We start from the raw sequence: 24,901 nt of genomic DNA on the forward strand, positions 1-24,901 counted from the left end.
ACTTACAGCCATCTCACAAAGAAAATACATAAGACTATTGTTTCTGCTCTGTAGATAAAGCAATGATGATCAGAGGGGCTAGACCACTTGCCCTTGGCCTGAAAGCTGTGAGGGACAAAAGTCGAGCGTAGAACACACATGTTTTGACTCATTGTCCAGTGTCCAGGACTCAATGCAGGAAGAGAAATCCAATAAAGAAGCACACAATGTAGCCACGAAGAACCTAGTGTACCTATTACAGATGTATAAACATGTAAGTATGTCTCCTAGCTAGGTGTGAGTCCAGCACTCAGATAGACTGCATTCTGCGGGTCCTATTCTCAAAAGACAACTCCTCCACCCTGTTGGTATTTGGAGGCAAAGGAAAGGCATTATTTGGAGTTTTCTTATGAGTATTTGATTTTTTAGCCACCAGGCTTCTCTCAGTAATCAAAAGCATTTAAGTTCAGTCAAAGTTCAATGAAATCTAACTGAACAAATAAAAGGAGAGGCAGATCATGCCGCCCCCACCATCATTCTGGCACATAGAACACCATCATGTGTTATACACATGCATGGGAGACATCCCTCCTTCCACTGTCCAGGATAAAGTGATGAAATAGTACCAAATATCTTTGCTCCCAGTTGACTCTGCTGCAACCTGAAGCTTCCATATGTTCCTTTTATAAAAACAAGTTCCATTTGGTAGTATTTATCATATATTTTAAACATGAAATGTATACCATCTTCACTAATTGCATAATCAATAATTAAAAACTAAAAATTATTTGACCATATGTAGATATCCTTAAAAACTCAAACTGAGTTAGAGTGAGGCTTGACATGCCTAAAACAGCAGTATACTATTTTCTTTTCATGTCCTTAAATTCTATCTTTTCTAATGTTCTTTCCCCTGCACAAAACAAACTTGTGACCAAAGATTAACTATTACTTCACAGGTAATTTGGTCAAGCTCTTCAGAGTGCAAAAAGAAGGCAAAATATAAATAGAAAGTTAAACTTATTATCATAAAGTCAAATCATACAAATAGAACAAAGATCAGATAAACTATTGGAAACTATTTGAAGCAAAGAAAGGCATTGTGTGAGTGCAATACAATGAGAGAGGAAAGAAAAGTTCAGGTATTTACGAGCTTATATCTTAACATAATCTTTGACTTACTAGACATAATACTGAGTCTTTGTCTAATTAAATATCTGCAGTACATAATTTGAGAGAGAGCCGTAACATTTGAATAGTAGAATATGTTTCCTAAGAAGTTCTGGTCTGTTGGAAGGAGGAAAGCCATGCCGTGCTCATCCTTAACCATAAAAGGCAATTGTATTTTTTGGTATGAATAGATTCTAAAAGGTGATTTAACTACAGTATCATTATCAACATCTGTAAGCGATTATTCTGTTTGCTGCTTTTTTTTTTTTCCTTTGAGGAACAGATTTTTAAAGTATTTTAAGAAAGTGTTTATTTTCATATATCTTGCATAAAATTAAGACAGCTACATAATGCAAATTAATTGCCTTAGTCAGCTCAAGCTGCCATAATAAAATACCATAGACTGAGTTGCTTAAACAACAGAAATTTATTTTTTCACAGTTCTAGAGGCTGGAAAGTTCTATCAGATTAGGGCCCCATTCTTATTAACTCATTTAACCTTAATTACCTCCTACAGACTCTATCTCTAAATAAGTCACATGGAGGGTTAGGGCTTCAACATATGAATTTCCTGTGGATACAGTTTAGTCTATGGCATTAATCAATCGATTAAGTTTGTTAGAAATGATCTTGAGAGTTACACAATACTATTTTCTACTGATACTTCTTGACCCAAGTGAAAAATAAATACATTAGTATCTTGATTGAAAATGATGAAGGCTGGAATTGTGCAGTCTTCCTGTTGACCCCACCCCAAAGATAAGAAGCAAATGTTAGTAATTTTCTAAGACTGAAGGATTTGTTAAATGTTTGAGACCATAATCATTAGTTAACAGGTCATTGCTAGTATAATTACAAGGTCTTCACATCTGAAAGTTGATGTCAAAATATGTGTTTTCTTTTCCTCTGCTGTGTTTTTAATCTAAGGTTTAAATATGTGTGTCTTAACGAAAACCCTACTGAGTTTATGTTGACATTTTATCTTAACAACAGGAGTCAGTTTTCCTCACCATGAAGTCCATTGGGCATATGGAGAGGCTAGCAATCATCAAAGCCACAGAGTCAAGCAATGAACTGGCAGAGAGCATGTTATAAGATTCTTTTGTCAAATCCACTAATAAAACAAGACCAGTAAAAACAAATTTGTCTTCCTTTTTGCCTTTTTTTTTTAATAAATTTTTTGTTTATTGCAGTAACATTGGTTTATAACATTGTAAAAATTTCAGGTGTACATCATTGTACTTCAATTTCTGCATGGACTACATCATGTTCACCACCAAAATACTAATTACAACCCATCACCACACATGTACCGAATTTGCCTTATTTTTACTTTGACTTTTGCATTCTCCTTTTGATCCTTACATCTAAGACTGAAGAATATCAGATTTGACTTTTAGGACTTACTCTAAAATATCTGAAACAAAGAGCAGGTATTTTCCTGTTGTGATTTGGTATCTATTGGCTGAGAGCAATAGATGTGAGAAAGTAATGCTCCTGGCCTTTCTGCCTTCTGCATGCCAAGCCCTGAACAAGTCATATGACAAACTGAAGTTCCCATGAAGAAATGATTTATGTGGCATATTTGACAATGCAGGTGAAAAAGTCAAAAGCACATCGCGAGATATAAAATATTTTACCAGTTAGAAACACAGTTTTAATTGAGGACCTGACCAGACAGAAGTTAAATTTTAAGCAATATTTGTGAAAACATCATTTGTTATTTTTAAATAGTTATTGATTGTCCATAAAAATGAAGATGTACAAAATGTTTTAAACAAATCCCACAATTAGCCACCCAAATGGTATTCCTCCATTTGTTTTCACCTATTTTTTAAAAACAGTATCTGAAAAAACAATGAGAGTATCAGATTTAGTTTTTTGTTTTCCTGCAACCACACATCTTCTGAGGGTGTACTAACAAGAATTGTCACTGTCAAACAGACAGTGAGAGAGGGAAGAAATAGGGCTTAGACGATCAGCCCTGTCTAATTGCTGTGGCTGTGTCAGCCATCTAAGAGAACATGGCAAATAGGAATAGTAAAAAAGGAAGGACACTGAAGAATCAGAAAGTCAAGGGGCTGGTCCCACGGTGTAGTGGTTATGGCAGGCTCCACTTTGGCGGCCCAGGTTCACGGGTGGGGATGCCAGGCGCGGACCTACACCACTTTTCAGCTATGCTGTGGCCATGACCCACATACAGAATAGAAGAAGATTGGCAACAGATGTTAGCTTAGGAAAATCTTCCTCAACAAAAAAAAAGAAAGAAAGAAAGTTAAAACTATCTTCAGGGAAATAAATCCAGTGTCAATATGTGGTTTCACCATTCATGGGTTATTTCCTTCATGAGATCTCTTTACTTGGTTTTATTTTGTTTCTGGTATATAAATGGGTTAAAGATGTTTCCTGTGTATTAGCCCATATGTTGTTTATTTCTTTATAGCACATTAAGACTATTAGCCCATGCCCACCAGCCCCAAACTCAAGTTCTTACTCATCCATCCAACATAGTCCAAATAAGCATATTTTTAGCCGTTTAGAGCCTGACTGCTTTGTGTACCCCACAAAGCAGCATTCAACACCCACTAGCCATAAATAAGACAAATCCTATGGTCACAAAAGACTACAAACATCTGTTGCCCTTCTGAGTTCTCTGATCCAGAGATACCCCACTATGCTCACTGCTGAGGGTCTTCACCTAAAAGCCATCACCTAAATGTAGTGTAATTACATGTAATCTCCCTCTCTGAACTCCCTTTCCCCCAGGAGTTCCTTTTCCTTCTTCCCCTTTTGGATAGTAGCCTTGTGTTACTGTCTCTGGAAGATCTCCTTCTGCAGGGGACTTCCCCTCTCATGCGCCCCTGTCCAAGTTTGTTACAAATTATTGTCATCTCATGGTCCTGTCTTTTCCTTGATCAGCCCCCAAATCCTCAAATTCACCACAATTTCCTTAAGCAAGTCATGGATTTAGGGCAATTTGAAAAATGAAATTATGGTTGTATCTGGCTCACCAATAAACAAAGGAAAGGGCAGTGTAAAAACTAGGTAGCAATATATGTGACCTATTAAATTATAAATCCACATTTAATGAATCAGAATTGAAAAAACATATTGTGGATTGTACAAAAAATGTAAAATTCAAAGTATAATTATAAGCAGCTTAATTTTATGAATCAATTGAAAGCAAATGAAGGAGGAATTGGACAATATGACAATTATATTTATATAGTACAAATTTTGAAAATTTGGAGAAGATTTCTACTTCTCTGTAACAGAATAATGAACAATAAGAAAACTAGACAGATCAAGGGTTGGAAAACTTTTGCTGTGAAGGTTCAGATAGTAAATATTCTAGGCTTTGCAGGCAACATACAGCCTCAGTCTCCTCCTCCTTTTCCCTCTCCTTTTTCTCCTCTACTTCTCCTCCTCCTCTTCCTTCATCTTGTTATTCTTTTTAAACAACCCTTTGAAAATGTAAAAATCATTCTTAGTTCACTGGCCATACAAAAACAGACTGCAGGTTAGATGTGGCCCACAGCTGTTGTTTGTCAACCTCTGATATAGATAAATAAAACTAGGCTATTGTCTTTCCAGTTTTCCAGTATACCATAATCTCACTACTTGTTTTGTATTCTCATGCCTTTGAACTTGCTGTTTTCCTTACCTGGACTGCCTATTTCTCTTTCTTGGCAAATTCAAGACACATATCCTTTAAGACAAAAGTTATGTTCTACTTCCTCCAAGAAACTTATCTGACCAACATAAGGTAAAACTAATATTTCTGTTATGAATATAACCATGAAAGTCTATGAAATACCACATAATTCATTATTCGCATTCACAATTCCAGGTACCAATAGCCAGGTGCCTCATGTACAACATCTCTATAGTTATATTGAGCATGTTTCAATATTGCAACTCTTTTAAAGTCATGCTTAATACTCTTTAATTTCAGATTAAGTGAACTATATTGCATTGCTTTTCTGTTAAGATTAATTCTACTAAGTTAATACATTTGTTCTAACTGGCTTTAAAACAACTATAGACTCAGGGAGGTTCTGCATCTGCTTAGGATTCAGAAAACCACAGGAGAATGTTTCTATCATCCTAACAACAAGAAAAAGTTAAATAATCTACAAAATCATACATTTTCTTTAGTCCATAGGAGAGTTGAGGTTGCAAGGCAAGCAAATGAACTTAATTCCAAAGAGTTACAAGCTCTCTGAGAAGAAACAGTACACACAAATTTTTACATTTCGCAAGGCATGAAATGATGAGGTGATCACTATAGAAGTGGATAAAAATAATTTACATTAAATTTTAACAAATTCTTAAAGGCTGAGAATTGATTGGCACATAAGTTTGGAAAAACTGAAATCTCTAGAGACAAGTTTGTTTTGCACTCAAAAGCTTTTTTCCACAAGCCAATTCCACGAAAATTAAAGGTCAGGGCAGAAAACTGGGGAGAGCCTCCCTCAGTAACACAGGTGTGCAGGTGGTCAGCCACTGGGGAGCAGATACAAAACTTCTATGTACTTTCTCAGATCCTTCTCTTACAAAAAGAAAAAGCATTAAGTTGCTGGAATAGAGGCAAGCAATGCTACTGCTCCTAAGATCCAGGCAAAAATCCTATATTTCTGAGGTAGGAGTAGAGGAATAACCCATCTGCTTCTGGGGACTGAATAGGAATCCCTCCCATCTCCAGGACATAGACACATCTACTGTTTATGGGAGATGAGTAGAAAGGAAAGAAGCAAATCTTTCTGCTTCTGAAAGAGGGGCAGGTAAAACTCTTGGACTCAAGATCCTACACTGATGCAAAGCGGAGGTCTGCTACCAGTGGAGAAGGAGCAAGAAACACTCTCCCACCCAAGATTCCCGACATATGTAAGGCAGAGTTTGGCTGACATGTGGAAGAAGGCCAGGTCTATGAAAACTCCACCCCCAAGCCCCAGGAGCAGAGATCTTACCTAAAAAATGAGGCTAGACCAAAATAATAGAGCACCATTTTCCTCTAGCATGAGTAGCAATCAATAGCAATCTATTTCTGGAGGAGGAGTAAGAACATGGAGAGAGATCCCCTCTGTAGGACAGGCATGGAGAGACTACTTAAAGCTAAAGGTGGAGCAGAAACACTGAGGAAAACTCTCCAGCACTCCAGGCTCCACTCCTAGGACAAGATAGCAATAGCCCACTACTACAGGAATTTAAAGCCTACAGTGCAATAAAGGCTAAAATAGTAACAAACCAACCCAAACTCAGCTTAAGTACTGACAAGATTGACTCAACTCTCCATAATAACAACCTGACAGAAGAGATGGCTGATTTCTGATAGTAAATAATTTTTACCTCAGTCTCTACTGTTTTTCTATATACAGAATCTGGCATTCAGTCAAAAATCATAAGACATGCAAAAAAGCAAAGGAAAAAAATCATTGTCAAGAGGTAAGTCAATCAATAAAATCAAACTCAGAGATGTTCCATATGGTAGCACTATCAGACAGCAACTTTACAATAACCGCAATTAACATGTTAACAGATCTTCCAGAAAAGACTACAAACAAGAACTATATACAAGAAAAAACTATATACAAGAACAGACAGGAAATTTCAGCAGAGATATTGAAACTATAAAGCAAGAATCAAATGTTACACATTTCAAAAGCACAATATCAGAAATGAAGAAGTTCTTTCACATCCTTATCAACATACTGACCCAGCTGTGTAAAAAATCAATGAACTGGAAGATAGGTTTATAGAAATTATCCAAGCTACAATAGAAAGAAAAAAAAAGCAGCTAGAATATCCAAGAAGTAGAGGGAAATATTAAATGCATTAGTATGCATGACATTTGAGTCCCAGAAAAAGAAGACAGAAAAAACTATATAGAAGAAATATTTGAAAACAACCAATATTACAGAGGAACAAAAATAAAAAATTACAGCAGACTTCTTATCAAAGACTATAAAACCAAAAGACAACGGAATGACATTTTAAAAATACCGACAGAAAAGTCTCAGAATTGTAAACGCAGTAAAAGAAAATCTTTTAAATGTTAAGATAAAATATTTTTTTCAGACAAAACAATAATGAGAATTCATTGACAGCATACCTACACTACAAGAAATATTAAAGGAAAATCTTCATTCAGCAGGAGCATGTAACCAGAAGAAAGTTCAAATTTATATAAAGAAATGAAGGGTGCCTGAAATAGTAAAAATGAAAATAAACATAAAGATTTTTTTTATTATTAATCACTTTAAAAAGATAAAAGACTGTCCAAACCAAAAATAGCAATAATATATTGTGGGATTTATATGATGTAGAAGTAAAATGTGTGATAATGATAGCATAAAAAATGAAATGGAAGAAATTAAATAAACTCTATTTGAAGATAGATTCTGATGAGTTAAGATGTACATGGCAAATGCTAGACCAACCACTTAAAAAAAAAAGTAGAACTAATAAGCCAATAAAGGAGATAATAAAAAATAATCAGGAAATCAAGATGGCGGGGTAAACAGACTCTGAACTCACATCCTCCTGCAGACACAGCAAAGTTACAATTACTTGTGGAAAAATTACCCGTGAGAGAGAACTGAAAACTGGATAAGAGGAACTCCTGCAACAAAGGACAATCTTAACTGAGGTGGAAGAGGCAGAAACTCCCTTCTGGAGAGAAAAAATGCCACCTTCACAAGCCACCAGCTTCACAACCGCCCTGGAGCAGCCCACAGATCTGCAGCCCTCCCTGGAGGAGCGGGGCCCTGAGCCGGGGAGCACCCCCGCTGTGGGCATTTTGTGGACCCAGCACAATTGAGACGAGTGGCATAATATCTGACTTTGCCTGCTACTAAAACATTGGGGAGTACCCCCAGAAAAGCTGGTTCACAAAGAAATTAAAACCGGCTCTTAAAGGGCCCACGCACAAACTCAAACCGTTTCAGAAAGCAACATAAAATCACCAGAAAGAAAGGTGCACAGTGCTTTGGTGAAAAGAGACTCACCTGATAGGCTCTCAGTGCATTGCAGTGAGAGGTGAGAACTCTCCAGGGACTGGGATATTGGCGGCGGCCATTGTTGTGGCTTGGTGTGGGCATGCTGACACAGACGCCATTGGAGTTCTCCCTGGGGCCTGCTAGCGCAGGTCTGCCCCACCCAATAGAGCACCAATTTAATCCAGCTCAGCCAGGGCAGACAGCCCACCCTAGAGACTGGCCCCACCCAACAACAAGCCCTTAGGCAACTTGTGGGCCTGCATAGATTGGTGACTGGATTCTCTGCAGCCTGGCAACTGAGCCCACTTCGGAAGTGCAGGGCATGCACAAGGAGCAGGTGGAGAGTGTGGGGCAGTGGTGGTGTGTGTGGGGCTCCTGCCGTGGAGAGACTGGGTCCACTTCAGGCCATCGGGGTGCACACACGGGGCAGGACTGTGTTGAATGTGTGTGTGGACCTGTGGGTGGTGGGGCTTGTCTGCTGCAGAAGACTTGTGTTTCTCAAAGACCCACATAGGGGGTTTGCCCCACCTTCCAAAGCCTGAAACAATTGGGTGCTCCCGTGCCTGAGGCCAGCCCCACCCAGCTGCAATCCTCAGAGAGCTGACAAGAGACCTAAAGGCTGGAGGCTTATAGCAATTGTAAGCCCCTGAGCCTAACAACCTGCCATGCTGGGGGCCTACTGACTTAGAAATACTGCAACACAAATGTGGTATTAGAACTTGCAGCCAACTGTGCTGAGGCTTCTCACACCTGATAAAGAGACTGAAGGTCCCACAACAACTACAAGCAGCTGAGCATTACAACAGCTCATCAGGAGCATAACTCAGCCTCCATGGGCGCCTACAAGGAGATCAAAGAAGCCACAACAGAAGGACACACATAGCCTGTATAGGGGTCACTCCTGGAATATTGAGAACTGAGGGAAGCACACTGCAGTCCTCCTAAGGCATCACTTATATAAGGTCACCTATTGAAGAGCAGGAGACATAGCTGACATACCTAATACACAGACAAAAGAACAAGGAAAGAGACAAAATGAGAAGGCAAAGGAATACATTCCAAGTAAGGGAAGAGGACAAAACCCCAGAAAAGGAACTAAGTGAAACAGAAATGAGCAACCTACCTGACAGAGAGTTCAAACAAAGAGTGTTAAGGATGCTCACTGATCTGGGGAGAAGAATTGATGACCTCAGTGAGAATGTCAAGAAAGAACTGGAAGATATAAAAAAGAACCAATCATAAATGGATAAAACAATACTAGAAATGAAAAATTCACTAGAGGGACTCAAAAGCAGAGTAGAGGATACAGAAGAATGGGTCTGTGAGCTGGATGAAAGACTAGAAGAAATTACACAAGCTGAACAGGTAAAAGAAAAAAGAATTAAAAAGAGTGAGGACAGTCTAAGGGACCTCTGGGACAACATCAAGCGCACTAACATCCGTGTTATAGGTGTCCGAGGAAGAGAAGAGTGAGACAAAAGGGCAGAGTATCTATCTGATGAAATAATAGATGAAAACTTCCCTAACATAAGGAAGGAAACAGACATCCAGGTATAAGAAGCACAGAGAGCACCAAAAAAGATAAATCCACAGAGGCCCACGCCAAGACACATCATAATTAAAATGTCCAGAATTAAAGATAAAGAGAGAATCCTAAAAGCCGCAAGAGAAAGACAAGTTACATACAAAGGAAACCCCATAAGGCTATCAGCTGACTTTTCAGCAGAAACCTTACAGGCTGGAAAAGAGTGGCACAATATATTTAAACTGCTAGAAGGAAAAAAATTACAGCCAAGAATACTCTACCCAGCAAGGTTATCATTCAAAATGGAAGGAGAGATAAAAAGTTTCCCAGACAAGCAAAATTTAAAGGAGTTTGTCACCAAGAAACCAGTCCTACAAGAAATGTTAAAGGGACTAATTTAAGGGGAAAAGAGAAGACCACAAATAGGAAAAACTATCTATTTCGATGATAAGAGGGTAATGGATACAAATGCACAAAGAAGAGGTTAGATGTGATATCAAAAACATAAAATGAGGGAGCAAGGGAGTTAAAGAGTAGAGCTTTCAGACAGAGGTCAAACTAAAGAGACCACCAATTCTGTACAGAGGACTACTAAAACACTGAGGAAAAAAAAAGTTAAAAAATGGCAGTAAGTACATACTTATCAATAGCTACTTTAAACATCAATGGGCTAAATGCTCCAATTAAAAGGTATAGGGTGGCTGATTGGATAAAAAAAAAAGACCCATATATACGCTACATACAAGAGACACACTTCAGACCTAAAGACACTGACAAACTGAAAGTGAAGGGATGGAAAAAGATACTCCACGCAAATGGCAATGAAAAGAAAGCTGGGGTAGCAATACTTATATCAGGCAAAATACACTTTAAAACAAAAACTGTAAAAAGAGACAAAGAAGGGCATTACATAATGACCAAGGGAACAATCCAACAAGAGGATATAACACTTGTAAATATCTACGCACCCAACGTAAGAGCAACTAAATATATAAAGCAATTATTAACAGACATAAAAACAGAAATAGACAGTAACACAATAATAGTAGGGGACTTTAACACTCCACTTACACCCACAGATAGATCATCCAAACAGAAGATCAGTAAGGAAACATTGGCCTTAAATGACACACTTGAACAGATGGACCTAGTAGATATATACAGAAAATTCTATCCAAAAACCAAAGAACCCACGTTCTTTTCAAATGCACATGGAACATTCTCCAGGATTGATCACATATTAGGCCACAAAACAAGTCTACATAAATTTAAGAAGATTGAAATTATACCAAGTGTCTTTTCTGACCACAATGGTATGAAACTAGAAATCAACTATAGGAAGAAAATCAGAAAAGCCACACATACATGGAGATTAAATAAAATGCTACTGAACAACTATTGGGTCCATGAAGAAATCAAACAAGAAATCAAAAAATACCTGGAGACAAATGACAATGAAAATATGACATGCCAGAATTTACGGGATACAGCAAAAGCGGTTCCAAGAGGGAAGTTTATAGCAATACAGGCCTATCTTAACAAACAAGAAAAATCTCAAAAAAAACAATCTAACAATGCACCTAAAGGAACTGGAAAAAGAGGAACAAACAAAGCCCAAAATCAGTAGAAGACGGGAAATAGTAAAAATCAGAGCAGAAATAAATGAAATAGAGACTAAAAAAAATAGAAAAATTTAATAAAACCAGGAGCTGTTTCTTTGAAAAGATCAGCAAAATTGACAAACCTTTAGCTAGACTCACCAAGAAAAAAAGAGAGAAGGCTCACATAAGTAAAACCAGAAATGAAAGAGGTGAAATTACAACAGACATCTCAGAAATACAAAAGATTATAAGAGAATACTATGAAAAGCTATATGCTAACAAATTCGACAATCTGGAAGAAATGGATAAATTCTTAGAATCATACAACCTTCCAAAACTGGATCAAGAAGAAGTAGAGAATTTGAATAGACCAATCACCAGTAAGGAGATTGAAACAGTATTTGAATAGACCAATCACCAGTAAGGAGATTGAAACAGTAATCACCAACATCCACAAAAATAAAAGTCCAGGACCAGATGGATTCCCTGGTGAATTCTACCAAACATTCAAAGAAGACTTAATACCTACCCTTCTCAAACTCTTCCAAAAAATTGAGGAGGTGGGAAGCTCCCTAACTCATTCTACAAAGCCGACATAACCCTGATACCAAAATCAGACACGGACAACACAAAAAAAGAAAATTACAGGCCTATATCACTGATGAACATCCATGCAAAAGTCCTCAACAAAATACTAGCAAATCGCATACAACAATACATTAAAAAGATTATACACCATGACAAGCGGGATTTATTCCAGGTATGCGGGGATGGTTCAACATTCGCAAATCAATCAATAATACACAACATTAATAAAATGAAGGATAAAAATCACATGATCATCTCAATAGATGCAGAGAAAGCATTTGACAAGATACAGCATACATTTATGATAAAAAATCTGAAGAAAATGGGTATAGAAGGAAAGTACCTCAACATAATAAAGGCCATATATGACAAAACCACAGCTAATATCATCCTCAATGGTGAAAAACTGAAAGCCATCCCTCTAAGAACAGGAACCAGACAAGGATGCCCACTTTCACCACTCCTATTGAACATAGTATTGGAAGTCCTAGCCAGAGCAATCAGGCAAGAAAAAGAAATAAAAGGGATCCAAATTGGAAAGGAAGAAGTGAAACTCTCACTATTTGCTGATGACATGATCTTATATATAGAAAACCCTAAAGAATCCAGCAAAAACTTTTAGAAGTAATCAACGAATATGGTAAAGTTGCAGGATACAAAATCAACATACAAAAATCAGTTGTATTTCTATACACTAACAAGGAAGTAGCAGAAAGAGAAATTAAGAATACAATCCCACTGGTGGTTACCAGAGGGGAAAGGGGGAGGGAGGAGGGTGAAAGGGATAATTTGGCACATGTGTGGTGATGGGTTGTAATTAGTATTTGGGTGGTGAACATGATGTAATCTATGCAGAAATAGAAGTATAATGATGTACACCTGAAATTTATACAATTTTATAAACCAATGTTACTGCAATAAACAAAAAATTTAAAAAAAATAAAATAAAATAAAAATAAAAAAAGAATACAATCCCATTTACAATTGCAACAAAAAGAATAAAATACCTAGGAATAAACTTAACTGAAGAGGTGAAAGATCTGTACATTGAAAACTATAAAACATTGCTGAAAGAAATTGAAGAAGACACAAAGAAATGGAAAGATATTCCGTGCTCTTGGATTAGAAGAATTAACATAGTTAAGATGTCTATACTTCCTAAAGCAATCTATAGATTCAATGCAATTCCCAACAAAGTTCCAACAACATTTTTCACAGATAGAACAAAGAATCCTAGAATTTATATGGAACAACAAAAGACCCCGAACAAGTAAAGGAATCCTGAGACAAAAGAACAAAGCTGGAGGTATCACACTCCCTGATTTCAAAATATACTACAAAGCTATAGTAACCAAACGAACATGGTACCGGCACAAAAACAGACACACAGATCAATGGAATAGAATCGAAAGCCCAGAAATAAACCCACACGTCTATGGACAGCTAATCTTTGACAAAGGAGCCAAGAACATACAATGGGGAAAAGAAAGTCTCTTCAACAAATGGTGTTGGGAAAACTGGATAGCCACATGCAAAAAAATGAAAGTAGACCCTTACCTTACACAATACACAAAAATTAACTCCAAATGGATTAAAGACTTGAATGTAAGATCTGAAACTATGAAACTTCTAGAAGAAAACATAGGCAGTACGCTCTTCAACATCGGTCTTTGCAACATCTTTTCAAACACCACATCTGACCGGGCAAGAGAAACAATAGAAAAAATAAACAAATGGGACTACATCAAACTAAAAATCTTCTGCACAGCAAAGGAAACCATCAACAAAACGAAAAGAGAACCTAACAATTGGGAGAAGATATTTGCAAACCATACATCTGATAAGGGCTTAATCTCCAAAATATATAAAGAACTCATACATCTCAACAACAAAAAAACTACCAACCCAATTAAAAAATGGGCAAAAGACCTGAACAGACATTTCTCCAAAGAAGATATACAGATGGCCAACAGACACATGAAAAGATGTTCAAAATCACTAACTATCAGGGAAATGCAAATCAAAACTACAATGAGATATCACCTCACGCCCGTCAGAATGGCTATAATTAACAAGACAGGAAACAACATGTGTTGGAGAGGATGTGGAGAGAAGGGAACTCTCATACACTGCTGGTGGGAGTGCAAACTGGTCCAGCCACTATGGAAAACAGTATGGAGATTCCTCAAAAAATCAAGGATAGAACTACCATATGATCCAGCTATTCCACTGTTGGGTATTTATCCAAAGAACTTGAAAACACCAATTTGCAAAGGTACATGCACCCCTGTGTTCATTGCAGCGTTATTCACAATAGCCAAGACTTGGAAGCAACCTAAGTGCCCATCAAGGGACGAATGGATAAAGAAGCTGTGGTATATATACACAATGGAATACTACTCAGCCATAAGAAATGATGAAATCCAACCATTTGTGACAACATGGGTGGACATTGAGGGTATAATGCAAAGTGAAATAAGTCAGAGGGAGAAGGTCATATACCATATGATTTCCTTCATTAAGTAGTAGATAATAACAACAATAAACAAACACATAGGGACAGAGATTGGATTGGTGGTTACCAGAGGGGAAGGGGGGAGGGAGGAGGGTGAAAGGGATAATTCAGTACATGTGTGTGGTGATGGGTTGTAATTAGTATTTTGGTGGTGAACATGATGTAATCTATGCAGAAATAGAAGTACAATGATGTACACCTGAAATTTTTACAATGTTATAAACCAATGTTACTGCAATAAACAAAAAATTAAAAATAAATAAATAAATAAAAAATAAAAATAAAATAAAAATAAAAAAACAAAAAAAAAAATGGAACATATGTTCTGATCCATTTTTCTAAGATTACTCTCATCCATATTTCTTTATCTCAATGAAAGTAGCATTATTGTTTCATCTAATTATGTAAATAATAATACCCAACATAAAAATTTCAAAAGAAACACAAATATAAAGAAAGAAAAAGTCCCACCTGAGTCCCACCTTCCTGGGAAAATTACTATTAACACTTTGGTATCTATCTTTCACACATTTCTTTAACTTTTTTCATTTATCTTTATTAATGGCTTTATGCCATCATTTATATGACTCTTGTCTGGATATTAAATATCATATCCTTAGTAGAGTTCATTACACTGTTAATACAATATGACATATATATCAATCTGTTACCCTTAAAAAAGACTGTTACAGTCTAAGTGTGGCTTCTGTATACATTCACGTGACTAGAACTGCAGCAACGTCCAAAAATCATTTCCTGCTGCATACTTAATTCCGTAATCATGTAGGGATTCCAGATAATGGTTTTCTGCTACAAATAAGGTGATAGTTACTGATAAGAGAGTGGAAAAGGGAAAGGAATCTCTTGACGGAAGAGTAAGACGGTAATATATTTTACGGAACTGAATTTACTGAGTCATAAGATCTAGATCTCGTGATTTGTGTGTTGACATGCTCAAGATTTTTAAAAAGTGTTATATTTTAGCAGTTATTTTATTCATTTATCCAAAAAATATTTAATATCTACTTTAAAAATCAAAATAAAACATAGCTAACTTCACTGTTTTATAGGTAAAATAACCTCAAAAGATAATAAGTAACTCGAAAGTCTACAAGCATTGAGGAAGTGTCCAGAAGCAAAGGTTCATCTCCCTTCAAAATTTTGGCTCAATGACAAGCCATGATCTAGTATAATGTCATATTTACACATCCAGGATTAGATTACCCAAGAAGTAACCAATTATTGTTTAATAAGTGAAATTTTTTATTCTATTCAAGGTACACATAATAGAGAAAAGAAAAATTGACACCTATTAGACTCTTTTACCCAGATTGTCTCACCTGATCCTCAATACTACCTTCCCAGATAAGTAGTGGTATCCCATTTTTACAAACAAGAAAACAAAGAAAATAAGTTATTTGACCAAAGTCTTACAAGTAAGAATATGGCAGGAGAAAGATTCAAACTCAGATCTGACATGAAACCTCATATTTCCACTATTCCATGTAGTTCTCAGATGAAAAAATGTATATCAGTTATCTTCGAAACTCTTCCTGTAGCCTAGTGATAAGGATCTATAGACTGGCATAATGTAACATACAAGAGTGACAAAGGTCTCTTTTGGTTGTTTGATTACCCATGTGGATTGGATGTATCTGCCAAGGAATACTTAATGGATCTTTAAAGTGGCTTAAGTTATTATATCAACCATGCCTTTTCCATCCATGTAGACACCTGTGAAAATACTTTTTCAAAGTTGATAAAGGACCCATACTTTCTATTTGACAGTTTTAAATAGTTAAACAATGCAATAAATACAAAAACTAAAAGTTGCACAGTAAATGCAGCTTTTATTGACTGTTTCTACTGATTAAGGAAAGGGAAGTTGAAAACCAAGTAGGAAAGGTCAGTGGGCACCAACCTTTGTTAAAGACCTGCAACATGTCAGGGACTTTGACCTTATCTCATTGATCTTCACAAAAACCTTCTTCTTGATAAGGAAATAAAAGTTTATTTGTTTAATATGAAAGTAGACATCACCATCTGGTGCCCGCAGGCTAAATTTCAGCCAAAGAAGTATTTTTAATTTTAATTACTTGCCAAATTTAAAAACCAGAGGGTTGAACACGGAAATACATACATCCATCTTCTCTGAGAAATTAAAAATTCTGACAACACTGAGCATGGAAACAAGTGATTTCCAGTTTGGACGAAGCATAGACACTCCAGATCACCAAAGCCCCATGCTGCCAACTTCATTCATTTCAATGTTGTCAGGTCACTGTAGGCATTTAGATTTGTGATCCTGGCTTAGGGTAAATTGTTCAAGGTTATATTGCTAGTAAGGCGCAAGGTTAAAACTCAAAGCCAGTTCTGTTTCTCTCCAAAGGCTACACTCTAATTTATGACTCCTGGTAAGGTTTTTTTGTGCATAGATAAGATGTACATTGAAATTTTCCATAAATGATTCTGATTTCTTCCCTGCCTTTTAAGAATCACTGCTGTAAGCAGCATTTTCCTGAATACCAAAGTTTCATCTTCACCATTTTTATTTTTAGCTCAATTATTCACTTTACCCATATATTGTATATAGACTCAAGTCAAAATAAAATTGGAGAATCATTAAGTTAATACCAATATTGCTCTCCCTCATTTAGGTATGCCTTGTAATTCTATAATGCACAGATAACACTGAAAAGCTTTATTTAATTTCAGTGAAAGCTGTAAATAATCCACTTTGTGGACAGATTCCCCTCAAGTATCAATATAATGAACCAAATCTTTATAGTGTTTAAACTTTTTATTAAAACTAACTCAGTTTGCTGTGTCATCACCAAGCACCTTTATGTTTTAAGAGAACTTTTAAAGGTACTTACAGTTAATAGTTAAATATTACTAACATAAGGAAGAAATAATTCAATATGTAGACATTCAACATTGAGCATTATGGATATAAGTGTAAAGAGCATGATTTTCAGACAGTCATGAGTATAGAGATATGCTCTGCAGCTTAAAGAGGGTAGCCTTGTCGAGATGGGCAGCTTAAACAAGTTTATTCCAAATAACCTAGAAACTCCTACATGGTTACTGAGGCATTCTGAAAGAGTCAGTCCCACTATAAGCCATAGCATTTTTTTATAATAAACCTGCAAACAAAGTTGATTTGGCTACTATTTAAATATAGATGAGCTGAAAAAGCTAATGAAAGAACTACTGTGGTGGGCATTAAGTCTTCCATATCCTCTATGAGCACACTGCTATTAAAACAAGTTCCAGACGGCTGGCTTTGCATTTCCTCCTTTTTATGTTGGCAAACATATATCTTCTTATACTTAAATACATTAAAACCATGTCACTACTAGGAAAAGCTACTAGTCAACAAAATAGCTGAAATATAATCAAATAACATTTTCAAGAGGAATAATCATGACATAGTACCATTGAGCTCACAAAGAGGCAAGCTCTCCATGTTGAAGTATAATTGCAGGCACTAAGTGTAACATTCACTACTTAAATTTGTTTTAGAAAATCAAAGAATAGAGGTTGAAGTAAAAAAATCTCCATAGTAAACTTAGGCTAATGAATTTTAAATTATTTTAGAAAACCGCATAATATTTTAATATTCTCCATCATAAAGTTATGCTTTAAATGCTTTTCATTTATATAAGTTTTCAACAATATATCATTAGTCTCATCCAACAAAGTTAAAAAGTATACATGATTTTTAAAATAATATTTTGAGCAAAATCACAATATTAATTGTGAGTTGAATGTAGCCTTTAAATCTTTCTGAATGCTCTATAGTTCCAGGATTATGAGTATCTTCATAAAGTAGAAGCTTCTTTCAACTTCTTGGCCTTTATTTCCTGCAGGTAGCCCTCAGCCTGCATCTTCCTTAAGAAAGTCTACCTATAGTAACCACAAACTGTGTGAAAACAATGACCTGATAGCATACACCAAAACTATTTCTTATGTAACTTTTATATGAAACCAATCAATGTTCAGAAAAGTAGATAAAAAGTTAATTTGTTTACATTCTTTATACTTAGATGATATTTTAAATTTTTTTCTGCCTATCCAGTTGAAAATACTTATGTAGTTGAGTAGCTGAAATTCCATGTTTTCTGAGTATCTTTCACCCTAATATTGGGAATAAAATAGATTAAAATTGCTTTAAGTGGTATACTTAACTTCTTTATATATCTATATCTAAGCATTAATAAACTTCTCCAGTTAATCTATCAAATTGACTCTCAAAATTGCTTCATGGACATAATTTCCATTTTTAAAAAAAAACTTAGCAAAATGTAAAACAAATGTATGTATTTAAAATCCCTTTAAAAAACAAATAATAAATCTTTCTGTTTTTCAATTAATGATAGAATTATCAATACTTCTAATCTCTTCTTTCTCCTGATAAATGGTTGATGCTCATTCATGGATGAGTTGTAGAGAAGGAAATACCAACATCACTCTCTTTCAAGGACTGAAATCTTACATCTTTGGGTGATAGAATGGTGGTACTAGTGACATTGAAAGCATAATACCAATAAATTCCAGCTCCCAGATTGTCATAATAATAAATCAGAAATTATTTTAAAAGTACTACAAGCGTGTACCTCACAAATTATTCAAATGCCATAGTCAGACCTGATAATGTAGCTCATAAACGCATAAGTGCAAACATCCTTAAACCATGAACTGTTATCACTTATTTTGCAAGCTACAGAGTACTGAATCAATAAACAAGAGAGGATTTCAAAAACTGGTCACACTCTTAGATCACAATATGAAAAGCAGCTCAAAGGATCTCCTTGAAGGTTTCTAATAGCTAAGGAAAGAAATGAATGTCCCATTAATGACTAATTTAATTGCTACAAGATAACTAATAAATCTGGGAATCTGGAAAATACGCATGGCTGTCTTAAAGATAACAACAATTTTATCTAAAATGTTTGAAAGTGTGTGACTCTGAATTGGCACACACAAGAGTGGAATGGCTTTTGTTTTTTTTGTTTTTTAGGTAGAATTCAAAAATAGTCTGAGAGCAGTCAAAGGTCATGGTGAGGAACACGGATGTTGAAATGGAGGAAAGATGGGTTTGACTGCCAATTCTGCCCCTCACTAGCTCTGCAATTTAGGGTAAGCTAATCAACCTTACTAGATTTGGTTCAGTAGAAGTAATATAAAATCATTTGATAATTATTGAACATCCATCTGTACTAGGCACCACTTTCGGTGCTAGAAATTCAGCAGTGAACAAGATCCATGATATCATGGGGCTTAAATTACAGTTTTCAGAGGAGGGAAAACAATAACACGTAAGCAAATAAGAAAGATAATTTTATGTATTGATATGATAAGTAGCAAAAAATAAAAGTAAATGATGTGTTAAAGAGAGCCTGGAACCTTCTTTAGATGAGATATTATGGAAGACCTCTCTGAGGAGGAGATATTTGAGGTAAAGAGGAGGAAAAGCCTCCAGCGTGAAGATCCTGAGGCAGAATGGTCCAAATAGAGGAAATATGCATTTCATTAGATATCCACGGGGATTAAAGGAAATGATAGTATAAATGGCTTAACATAGTGGCTGATACATAGAAAACACTCTACAATCAGTAACTCTAATCAAAAGAAAAATACTTGCTTATCAATGATCCCCATAACATACATAATTCTTATGTGGAACATCTTTGCACATAAAAATCACATAGTATCTAATTTACATCTATTATGCTCATCTCTTTGTGATGGATTATTAAGGACTGTGGCATATAATATTGATGGCATTCTTGAAATTCTGACTATTAATCCCAGTAAACAATGCATGGGTGAAAAATCCATATGACTGGCAAAGCAAAGATTGAACACTCCAAGAGAAAAAGAAATGTCAAGGAAAGGAAGAGGAAACGGTTCTAGACCAGGGGAGAGTCAGGGAAGAGGATTTTAGGAATTGTCAAAAGAGGACCCATGAGCCAGAATCCAGTCCATGTTTATCCACTAACTCACTCTATGTGAAAAGAAGGAAGAAAAGTAAGAGGGGTGTGTGTGTGTGTATGTGTGTGTGTGTGTAGCCTAATGTGGCCAGATATTTTTAGTGTGTTGTCTGATTTATCTCTTACTAGTCCTATTTGAACTACTTCTGCCTCCACTTAACAACTGAGGTTACATAACTACATGAGCTTAGAGAACTCATTTTCCTAACGTGTATAACTAGGATTGACTAGATGATCTCAAATCTTTCCATATAATTTTAAAAGCCCATGATTCTGATAATAGGAAAAGAAAAGTATCTATGTAAGTAAAGATGATGGATATAAAGGTCCTAAAAAATAATTGGCCATGTGACCTGTCAATCTTGAAAAAGACAGGCTTCGAGAATATTTGGCTAGGAACTGTAGTCCTAAAAACATGAAACTCAGTTTCTTGGGAGATGGGTAAAGAATGAAATATTCAGACAAGGAAGACCTGGAAAGAGGTCCTAGGAGATCTGTGGGAAAATCTGAATAGCCATCCAAACTAATCAAGTTTTGTCCAAACCAAATATCCAGGCCTTTAGAAGTTTGCCAGTTACTAATCAAAACCCCACTAAGTGCTTATTATCTCAGGCAGTTTCAAATAACATCAAACTATCATGTAACATAATGAGTAAAGCCAAATCTGGATTTTGTCTTAGAGCTACACAGACACAAAAATTTGTCAGAAGTAGCACTAGCCTAGTAACAATTTAAGATAATTTTAATTATTCTCATGTTATTTCACTCTTAAAATCATCCCAGTGATTTTTAAAAGGGGTTAAGAAAACCAGTATTCCATAAAAACTGAATTATTAATGATAACTATTTGGAAAATTAATAGTTAAAGATTTTGCAAGTATTATTTAACACTCTATTACAAACACACTGTAAAAAATTAAGATTTACTAACGATGAAATGAAAGCCTTAGACAATCAATTCTAAGGTTCTTATGTTTTATAGTGTTAGGTAGACAAATTTTGAACCTAAAATAAATTAATAGTACTACTTTGATCTTAGTGCATTTCATTCCCTTTTAAAATTATAACAATATTTCATCACAATAGAGGCTGTGATATCAATCAGCTTTCTGCAACTATGGTATAAATCAGTTTGTCAGCCAATTTTTTAAAAAAATACCTTCAAAAATCTCAACAAAATGATGAAAGTATTACAGTATAATCTTCACATATTTTATTGATTTATTTTGACATGAAATAAGTATATCACCACGAAATACTACAGTCATTTTTTCCACTTTTAATCAACTTGTTTCTTTTCCTTGAAACAAAATTAATGAAATGTCAGAATGGAAAAACATTCAGTTTTACTGAAGGAAAAAAATATTTAGTCTTACCAAAACACACAGGTTCTCTCTTTCCTCAATGTATGTTCCATATGTACATTATGTTAAAATGAGAAAAAAGAAAACAGAGTCTATGCATATGTGTGTGTGTAAATATCTTGAAAGACAAAGGAAAAAGCATTGGGAATTCTGAGAAGATGGTGTGGCCATGTCTCTGCCTTCTTCTTTATCAAGGGGCATTCACCAGGGCGTGGAAGATGGAAGAACTCAGATGACACTTCCAAGAAGCTCTCAGTCACTTGATATCATATTTTTATATTTGAATTCTCTACACAATATTTATCCAATATTTTCTTACTTATTTAATTCTTACTTATTTGTGGGTTGGTTTATTTCTACCTGCCTCCACTAAAACAGAAGGTTCATAACAACAATCACTTTAACTCACTGGTTCACCATGTATTCTCAAAGGTTGGAAAATAATTGACCTTTAATTTGACAATGAGTGAATGCATGACTAACCACCAACAAAACTGAGAACCATAAAACTTCAAACACGTAAGAAGGAAAAGGAATAAATTAAAACTTGATCAAACCAGAAAAAATTTAAACAAAGACACTAAAATAATGGCAAAAATAAAATGAGGTAGAAGAAATACAAGCAAGGATTTCAGCTATTTCAATAAATATAAAAATGTCACTTTCTCCTACCAAAAAGATAATCAAACTGTCTTTTTTTAAAGCAGCTTTTTGTATTTGAAGACTACAACCAAAGAAGTGACAATGAAAGATTGAAAACAAAAGAATAGATAAATGCAAACAAAATGAAAATTAGATTAGATATTTAATATTAGATATTAATAATTAAATAATATTAGATAAAGTGAAATTTAAAGCTAATGATATTGAAATAGAAAAGGGGGGGATATTGTAATATATCAGCAAATGATATAATCCATCAAGAAGATATAACAGTAATATGCACTTAAGCAACAAACAACATGAAAATTTTGAAAAATTAAGAACTCCTGGGATAAAAAGATCAGTTTGATTAAAGTTTAATTATAGGAAAAGATTTTATTATATCTTTTTCAGAATTTTACAGAGTGAGAAGTCAAAACATCAAGGATATATAATATTCAATTAATTAAATTAATTATTAAACATATATGTATATGTATAACAATGCATTAAAAACAAAGAATATATGTATTCTTATATTCAAAGAACTTAAAAATATACATCAATTTTATAATGTCATATTTTAAAAATTCTAAAATTTTTAAAAAGGAGATATTTCATAGGTCTCATTCTTTAAATATAATCCTATAAAAGTTTATACTAAATGATACAAATTTATAAATTAAAAAAATTTCCCATGACCCCAAGATAAAACAGAAATTACAAATTATCCAAAAAGTAATTAAAAATATTACATTAACTCATACGGCACACAGCTAAAATAGGACTCAGATGACAATTTATAGCTGAAATGCATTTGTTATGTATTTATTAATGCATAATATTTTATAAATGCATATATTAAAAATAACTGAATAAGCATTCGCTTTGAGGAAAAAGTAAAAATAGTATAATAACCAAAACAAGTTAGATAATGGCATTAACAAAAGGAAAGTAGAAATTCCTAAAAAGGAAAAGAAAGAAGTAGAAAGAACAAAGAGGTTGACAAGAAAAACTAGAAAATGTGGCCAAATTAAAAATCATAAAAGATATTATAAATATAAAATCCTATTACCAAATTTTTTACCAGTTCAAAGAGTTTTTATTGCTGTATTCTACCCCAGCTTTAAAGAACAAGTAGTTCATATTTATTAAACAACTCTGAACTACAGAAAAAGAAAAATTCTCTAGTCTATTTTATTAAGGTAGCCAACCTTGATTCTAAAATCCAATTAAAGATAACCCAAAAGGAAGAGAGAGAAGAAGGGAAAGAGGAAGAGAGACGGGTACTGGCAGAAGAATAGAAATATTGATTTTTTTCTGAAAAACTGCCAAACTATTACCAAAGGAGATTTCTCATTTTACATTCCCAACAACCATGCATGAGGATTCCAATTTCTCCCCATCCTGATCAACACCTGGTATTGTCCATATCTTTTACTATAGCCATCTGAATGAATGCAGAGTAGTATGTTCTTGTGATCTGATTTGCATCTAACTAATGACTAATGGGTATCCTTTTAGGTGCTTATTGGACATTTTTGTGTATTCTTTGGAGAAAAATCCTCCTCATGTTTTTTAATTGAATTACTTTGTTTGTATTGTTGAGTTGTAAGAATTCTTTTATATTCTGGATACTAGTCCCAAATGATGAAGCACAATTTATCTGTTTTGTTGTTGTTGCTTGTGCTTTTGGTGTCATATGTAAAAATCTGTCGCCTAATCCAAAGTCACAAATATTTATGCCTCTGTTTTTGTCTAAGAATTTTATCATTTTAGCTCTTACATTTAGGTCTGTGAAGCACATTGAGTTAATTTTTGTATATGGTGTAACACAGGAGTCCAAATTCATTCTTTTGTGAGTAGATATCTAGTTGTCCCTGCACAATTTGTGGAAAAGACTAGTCTTTCTTTATTGAGTTCTCTCAGCACCTTTGTCAAAAGCAATTGGCTATAAATATAAGGGTTTATTTCTGAACTCTTGATTCTATTTCATTAATCAATATGTCTATACTTACGTCAGTACCACATTGTTTTAATTACTGTAGCTTTAAAGTAGGTTTTGAAATTGGAAGTGTGAGTCCTCCAACTTTATTCTTCTTTTTCAAGGTTGTTTTGGCTATTCTGGGTCACTTGGGTTTCCATATGTTTTGGAATCAGCTTATCAATTTCTGCAAAAAGGGCATCTGGGATTTTGACAGAGTATATTGAATCTTTAGATCAATTTGGGCATATTGCCATTTTAACAAAGTGAAGTCTTGTGATTCATGAACATGAGATGTCTTTTTGTTTATTTAAGTCTTCTTCAATTCTTTTTAATGTTGTTTTGTAGTTTTCAGTTTATAAGTCTTAAACTTCTTTTATTAAATTTATTCTTTAGGACTTTATTCTTTTTCAATTCTATTGTAAATAAAATTATGCTTTAAATTTTATTTTTGGATTCTTCATTGATACTATATAGAAATACAATTGATTTTTGCATATTGATCTTGTACTCTGGAACCTTGTTGTACTCATTTATTA

This window comes from Ceratotherium simum, chromosome 19 (assembly GCF_057802395.1).
Source record: "Ceratotherium simum simum isolate JZ-2026a chromosome 19, ASM5780239v1, whole genome shotgun sequence".
NCBI classification, from domain to species: domain Eukaryota; kingdom Metazoa; phylum Chordata; class Mammalia; order Perissodactyla; family Rhinocerotidae; genus Ceratotherium; species Ceratotherium simum.